An 8318-nucleotide genomic window follows, 5' to 3' on the forward strand; every position below is an offset into this window, starting at 1 on the left:
CTGTATCACTACTCTGATTTCTGTTTGCTCTCTGATTGGATAAAAGAACTTACTTGATATTCATTATTTGTGATGGTCTTTGTGTAACTAGAATTTGGTGGGCATGGAATGAAGCCTTTGGAAATAAGCTTGGGAAAGGACTTCCTCTTTAATAGGTGACTTGAACTTAAGAAAAAAAAATATTACTCCAGCTAAGCATTATTTGGAGGGACATGAGGACAGATGAAGTGTGACTCTAGGATAGTACCCCTCTCTAAAGAGAGCAAAGCCTTCATCCTCATGACTCCCTCTCCTTTGCTCCTCTAGGCAGGAATCAAAGTCACTCTTTGATGGGTGGGCAATATTTCAGAGATAGCTGCATTTAGAAACCGTTGTGCACATATGCTAAATCTGTAACAAATCTTCACAGGTAAGCATGTAAACATTTTATATGTATGCATTCTTATATGTTTACCTGCAGATGATACATATATGCATTCATATACTTTTATTGATTTATGTGTAAAATATAATAGTTCTCATAGAAAACAAAGAGTAACATCAGAGCCACCTACCCCAAAAGAATTCATAAAAGACTTTACAAATCAAAAGAGAGAAAGGAAAAAATTTTTTTAAAGCAGAACAATTCAAAAAAACCAAGAAGATTATGAAAAGAAAATCAACTAATTAGAAAAGGAGATTCAGAATCTTAAGGAAGAAAATGACTCCTTCAAAATTAGAATTGGGCAAGGGGAAACCAGAGAGTTATAAGACTCTAAGAAATAATAAAATAAAATACGAAGAATGGACAAATAGAAAAGAATGTGAAAAATCTCCTAAGAAATACAGGGGTGGCTAGGTGGCACCGTGAATAGAGCACCAGCCCTGGAATCAGGAGAACCTGAGTTCAAATCTGGCCTCAGACACTTAACACTTACTAGCCATGTGACTTTAGACAAGTCACTTAACCCCAATTGCCCTCCCTTCTCCCCTCCAAAAAAGCAAAAAAAAAAAAAGAAAGAAAGAAAGAAAGAAAAACAACTGGCCTAAAGAACAGATCAAGAAGAGAAAACATAAGAATAATCAGAATACCTGAAAGCTACAATCAAAAATACAATCTTGATACAATGATACAAGAAACAATTAAAGGAAATTGTTCTGAAGCATTAGAACAAGAGGGGAAAGTAGAAATAGAAACAATCTACCAATCACCACCTGAAAGGGATCCTACAAGGAAAACCTCCAGGAGTATCATAGTCAGCTTCTGAAACCCCCAGCTCAAGGATAAAGTATTAGGAGCTCCAAGGGAAAAAAAAACACAATTTAAATATGGTGGAGCCACAATTAGAATCACACAAAACCTAGCAGTGGCTACACTAAAAGACCACAGGTCTTGGAACACCATATATCAAAGAGCAAAAGAACTGAGGTTGGGGTCAAAAATATCATACCCAGCAAAGTTAAGCATAATCCTGAATGGAAAAAAATGGACTTTTCATGAATTGTCAGACTTTGAGGGTTTTGTTTAGAAACAACCAACCTGAACATAATAGAAGATGTGATATACAAGAACCAAAGGAAATGTGAGGTACATATTAAAGACTAAATACAAGGGACTCAATAAGGACAGATTGTTTGCCTTTTATCTGAGGAAATGTGAAACGTATGTCTATGGATATTTTTAGAAATTGTGTAGTTTGTAAGAAAGATTGGGCTAGATATGAGTATGTTATGATTTTAAACAGTACAGCCATCTAGGAACAGGTAAAAAGAGTAATTATCTTATAGAAATGAGGTAAAGAGGAAGAAATGACACAGAGGAATTAGGGAAGCACTGGTAGTTCTGGAAATCTACTTTCATTGGGAATGAATTTAAGAGGAAAAAATACATATATATATCTATCTATATATATATATATATCTAGAAGGGTATAAAAGTCTTCTAAATTCAGAAAAAAAAATAAAAGTCTAAGGGGATGGGGAAGAGGATAAGGGAAGCATTTTTGGAGGGGAAGGTGAGAGAACAGGACAAGGGGTCTATATTAGGGTGTTTAGATTAATGCGAATGGGAGGAAAAGGGAGGGATACTTGGAGGGGAGCTAGGTTAAGTATTAGGAGGGCAAGCTAGCAGGTAGAAGTAAAGTAGAGGAGTCAGGAGAGATATGAAATAGGAGATACACACAAACATAGAATAAAGAGTAGGAGTAGAATTTTGTAGGGGAAAAGGAACAGGGGTGATAATCATGATCTTTGATAAAGTTAAGGCTAAAACAGATCTGATCCAAAGAGAAAAATAGGGAAACTCCACTATGTGTCAGTCATGTTCATCAATGTTGTTTTGGACTGACCATGAAATATTGAGTATTATAGCAACCTGTGTTAAAAGCTTTGCTGCAATTGCTAAGCTGAGCTCCAAGAAATTCCATGAAGAAAGTTATATCTCGGTTTTGTATCTTCCCCAGTGCCTAGCCAATGTTTCACACACCCCAGACACCTAGTAAATGTTGAGTGCCTGAGCACTCAGGGATGGTGGCAGTGGCAAAAAGGTAACTAGGGATTTGGAGGTGGCACATCTCTGAACTCAGGTGCCCATCAAGCGAGCAAGAGGTTTAGGGTGCTCTATCCTGAGCCTGGGATTAGAGGTGAATTTGACATAGAATTTAGTAGAGGATGAAGGTCCAAGTCAGCAGCAATATTTTACTGAATGTGTTCCAAGGCACAGCTGCTAACCCAGGAAGTGTAAAGCCTAGGTTGGAATCTTCACTGTGTGTGCTGATGAATTAGAAGAGGGAAACTATTGGGGGCTATTGCAGTTGTCCAGAGGTGAAGTGATGAGGGCTTAAGCTAGGGGAGGAGAAATAAGAGTGGAAAGGGAAAACTAGATAGGGAAGAAGAAAAAAAATCTATTCCACTATTCTGTATCACTGGTTTCAGGAGGATCTTTCCTAGTATTTTTGTTCCAGTCTGATTGACAAGCTAGTTGTACCCATCTGAAGGGATTAGGGAATGAGGGATGGGGGTAGAAAGGGAAGTTGACTCTGGACATTAGCGTATCACCTGGCACCCTTAACAAAGAGAGATAGTGTAACCAATCATGGCAGCTCATCTGAGGGCTGCTGCTGTGAATAATTTTAAGGGTCTAATCATATAGTATAATTATCTCTCTATTTTTTCAGCAATAAACTAGACATTGTTCAATAAAGCATAACATCCACAGCAACATCCTTAAGCAAAACATATTATATGTATATGTGTGTATACATATATTTATATACATATATATCATAATATTTAGTATATCACATGACATATAGATATATCATTGCATTCAGTAAGTAACATTCCCCAAAATACTTGTTTACAAAAGGAGGAGGTCCCAGGCCAGGGTCTTCCTTAGCACAACATAGCATCCTTAAGGAGTAGCAGAAAATGCAAACACCATCTACCCCTAGGTCACAATAAGTCACAATCTCCTCAGTCAAGACATAGTCTCCCAGTAAAGTCTTCTCTCATCTTGACTGGAGGCTAGCTTCCAAACTCCATGGGTCTTCCTCTCCACTCCAGCTCCATATCTCAGCTCATGGGGACTGTTCTACTCCAAGTTCCTGCCTGACAGCAGACAGCAGGGGTTCCTGCCCACAGCTTATGTTTCTAGGAAAACAAAGCTTAACAGGGTTACAACAATATTTATAGACATTACCAGCACCATTATCTCAATTATTCACTTTAACAGCTCTTAAAAAAAAGAGCTAAGCCTCCTTCCTGTGGGTGGATCTCCACTTAATTTGTTCAGTAAGACTAACAGACAGGACTTCTGTCTGAGAAACTAACAGACCAATAGACAGGGCTTCTGTCTGAGAAATTAACAAAGATCAACAGACAAAACACCAACATGACAAACATTCTCTCTGTTAGACCTCCCCACAAGCATGTTCCCTTAACCCACTCACACTGACTTCTCTCTCTCAGATCTAATCCTCTCTGTACTCTGTCCTCTCCCTCCAAGCAATACAATATGTTCTGTTTCCAATCTAAGACTCTTGATTCAATCAAAGGGAAGACTCAGTCAAAGGCACTTGATTGGCTAAAACTCAATCCAGAAAAAAAAACCAAAACATCCTAATTTGCTTGCCCTTACAGACATCAGCCCTGGACACACAGCAGGAGTGATGTGGTGAAAGGAGTACAAGATCCAAAAAAAAAAAAAGGAATATGACTTTGAATGCTGCCTCAGGTACTTTCTAGGTGTGTACCTATGAGTAAGTGACTTTGCTTACTGAGCCTGTTTTCTCATTTTTCAAACAAAGGTCCTACTAATTGTGCAGTCTTCCTCACATAGATGTTGTTCCAAAGAACATAGCTTAAAATGGTGAAGAATTTGATGCTATTACTGTTGCTAAGATATCTGTTTTCAGGATGTGTTGATTCAACCTCTGCAACATCTCTCAAAGTCACCTTCTTTTTTCTGTTCTATTCCTTCCATAGTACAAGTCCTCACCCCTTTTTGCCAAGGCTTTATGCCCTAGATATCTCCCTTGGCTCCACTCCTGACTCTTAAGGTGTCTATCAATAACTACCAAAAAACCTGCCAAACTAACTAAGAATATGAGAAGGCCAAATTAAGATAACTCTGAAGTTCTACCTCCTGGTCATTGGTTTGACAAAGATAACAAAAAATAGAAAATGACAGTTGTTAGAGGGAATATGAAAAGACAGAGAAAATGAGGCACTGTTGGTGGACCTGTGAATTGGTCCTGTCAATCTGGAAAGCAAATCAAAACTGTGCTCTACATAAAAATCATGGAAGTATAATATCCTTGACCCAGCAATACCACTACTATCCATATAGCCCAAAGAGACTTTTTCAAAAGAGGAAAAAGACCTTTATGTGGCAGGTGAGGGAAAGGAAACCCTCAAAGATGATTCTGAGATTAGAAGCAAAGCACCCACTTTGTTTCTAGTCTTTGCTACCACCTAAAGGAATAAGTCATGAATATTTTTGTATTGAGAGAACTTTGTTTCTGTCTTTGACTTGCTTGAGTTATATTGCCCAAGGGATGTCTGGGGCAAAGGCTATAAACAATTCCCAAATTCTTTCCCATAATGGTTTAAGCGATTTCTTCTTTTCATTTGTAACAAGAATGTCAAGATTAATCCTCATTGTTTCTTGCTGCATTATGTCCACTCATTGGTTGAAGGTTCAGGAATCTCATGTTTAGAATTAAGCGAAGTTAATATTTATAGAAGACATAAACAGCTATGCTTTTGGCCACCCTCTGTGCCATTTTCTGCTACCATCTCTGAAGAAGCAGAGCAGTACAGGCACAGGATTAAGGGCCATTTTGTAATTTTTCTTTGTTTCTTTGGTTTCCATGGCCAAAAACTCATTATCAAGCAGCTGACCTTCTGGTCCTCAACCTCTCCTTACTGAATTAGGCTGGTCCCCAGAAAAGCTGTATTTGACGTTGCCACAATCATGCACAAAGCCCTTCCTTCATGGGAGAATCTGCCAAAGTGTTCATTGTACCAACAGAGCCTCCACTGCACGTGTTATGTATGTCATACTTAGCTCTGCTTGTGTATTCTTCTCTCCCTTCCCCACCGCTACCATACTGTGTGTACTCCATTAGGGCAGGAGCTGTCTTAGCTAAAGTCTGTGTCTGCTCTGCACACCATTGCTGCTCAAATGCTTATTGTAGTGTATTTATTGCATAATATTAAACAGGGCTTTGGATTGCTGGGGTCTAGGTTCTGAAGTCATGTTTTGATGACAATCATTTCAACATTCCCACCATCCCCCTCCCAGAAAGGAAGCTAGTTTCTAAAGTTTTCCTGTTCTTTCTTAATGAGTTCATGACTAAATTTCTATCCTGCTGTAACTCCCTATAGCAATCTTCACCTCTCTCATTCCCACCTGGCTAAGAGGTAATGATGAGTAAAGAAATGATTTGAGACTAGGGACTGGTCAACTTGCCTAAGTGTTCAGCTTTTTTGATTTGCTATTCTAATTGTTAATATTAAATTTTATTAGTGTGTTCATTAATCATTTTATTAATACTTATTATTAGCCATAATTCTCCCTGTCACTCAGGTTCAAAACAAGCTATGTTTTTAATAAATGTCTTATTGATGATCTTTTCCCCATTGTAGTCACTTCCCAATGACTCTTCTGTCCTCCATAAAGCCTTCCCTTAAAGAAAAGCATAGGGAAACCAAACAAACTAACAAGCTAACTTATTTGAAAGTTAAAACTTATTAAGGCTAATAAATCAGCAAAATGTCTGACACCATATGCCTTACTCTGCATCTTAGTCCATCACCCCTCTTCTGCCAAGAGCTGAGTTGGAAGCTTCATCACCAGTTCTCTATAGGTGATTGGCTGCTGACCTGATCAGCACTATGGTACATTCCATTGTTGCTTTCCTTTACATTATGTTGGTCATTGTGTAAGTTGTTCTCCTGGTTCTGTTTACTTTGTTCTGCATCAGTGCATACAGGCCTTGCGAAGTTTTTCTAAATTCTCTATATTTCTTCTTATGAGCCAATAACATTCCATGCATCTACATACCACAGTTTTTTCCCCTTTCAGTGGTTGTCTGCTTTGCTTCAAATCTCAGAAGCATCTTTGACAATCTCTTTTCCCTCGCCTGTCTCATGCTATCAATTGCCAAGTCCTCTAGATTCTGTCTCTACACAATCCACCCCCTCCATCTTCCTCTCTCTATTTAGAAGGCTCTCTTCCAGGTTCAGGTCCTCATTATTTCTCACCTGGCCTGTCTGTAAAGCCTTTAACTATTGGTCCAACTTTCAGATTCTAACCCCTTCAATTCATCTTCTATATGCTACCTAATTAATTTTCCTGCCATATAGGTCTTACTATAACACTCTGCCATGTGGTACTGTGGAAGAGCATCGAAAGAGTCAAAGGACTGGCATTTACGTGTGTGTGTATGTATATCTGTATGTGTGTATGTGTATGTATATGTATATATGTCTAAGATTGCCATTAATAATTGGGTAGTCCCTGAGACAGGTTTGGGTAGACATGAGTATGCTATGACTTCAAAAAGTAAAACCATTTATGAAAGAAATATTTTATACAAATGATGTGCAAGGGGAAGAATCTATACGGAGGAATTAGATTGAATCAAAAAAGGATCTTGATGTAATAATATAAGAAACAATTAAAGAAAATTGTTCTGAAGCATTTGAACGAGGGGAGAAAGTAGGAATAGAAAAAATCCTTCAAACATCACATAAAAGGTGTCTTATGAGGAAAACTCATGGGAATATTATAATTAAATTTTAAAAAACCCCAGCTCAAGGATAGAATATTAAAAACAACAGAAAACCATCAGTGTAAATGGTGGAGTCACAATTAGAATCACACAAGACCTAACAGTAGAGACACTAAAGGACTCCTGGTCTTGGAACTATTTAAAGTCTGACAGTTGATCAAATGTCATTTTTTTAAAATTCAGAATTATGCTTAATTTTGCTGGGAATGATGTTTTTGGCCAGACCCCCAGTTCTTTTGCTCTTCAATATACAGTGTCCTGAGACCAGCAGGAATGGATTTAAGTGGGAACAATATACATACATATATATATACACATATATGCACCCATTATATGTGCATATATATATATACATCTAGAAAAATATAAATGTCTTCAAAATTCAGAAGAAATAAAATAGTAAGGGGATAGGGAAGGAGGAGAGGATAAGGGAGAGATCTTTAGAGGGGAGGTTAATAGGTCATAGGGAACTACAGAAGGATGTTTAGTTTTATGGGAATAGAAAGGAAAAGGAACAGATCTTTGGAGGGTGTAGGCTCAGTATTAGAAGGGCAAGGTAGTGGGTAGAAGTAAAGTAGAGAATAGGAAAAAAGATATGTACAAACATAAAAACAAAGATTAATTTGTTAGAGAAAGTATATGTCTATATATGCATGTATATATGTATACATGTATGTATATATCTATATTTATAAAGTAATATATCTATACTCACTTGTAGCCTTGGGGGGTGAGGGAGAAGGTGAAAAAAAAAACCAACAAAGTATAATGGCATCCCTGAAATCAGGACTCCTAACAATATCATGTAATGATCCTGTGTCTTACAATGTAAATGATTACACCAGGAGTAATCCACTGATCCTCAGGCTGGCTATTGGGACCAGACTGAGCAGAAATGTGAAAGAGAATGGCTGAGTCTTTCACTGTCCCATAAATGGTACAAAGGAGAGATAATTGCCCCACTCCTATGTGAGTTTTCCTGGAAGTTGTAACTTGCCATGAATACCTGGAAAAGGCTACACCCATAACATGTACTATCAA

The 8318-nt window shown here is 37.8% G+C and overlaps 1 long non-coding RNA gene across 1 annotated transcript; it reads right to left on the reverse strand.

Moving 5' to 3' along the window:
* Positions 1–472: 472 nt before the first annotated feature.
* Positions 473–8318, reverse strand: LOC138166965 (uncharacterized). The gene is made up of 2 exons (XR_011169787.1): positions 7993–8318; positions 473–3630 (listed from the first exon to the last, which is right to left on the reverse strand). It is a non-coding gene; the product is annotated as an uncharacterized lncRNA (long non-coding RNA).

Source organism: Petaurus breviceps, unplaced genomic scaffold (assembly GCF_028583685.1).
Source record: "Petaurus breviceps papuanus isolate PSGF00001 unplaced genomic scaffold, PetGlider_PUasm1.0 227, whole genome shotgun sequence".
In the NCBI taxonomy this organism is placed as follows: Eukaryota; Metazoa; Chordata; class Mammalia; order Diprotodontia; family Petauridae; genus Petaurus; species Petaurus breviceps.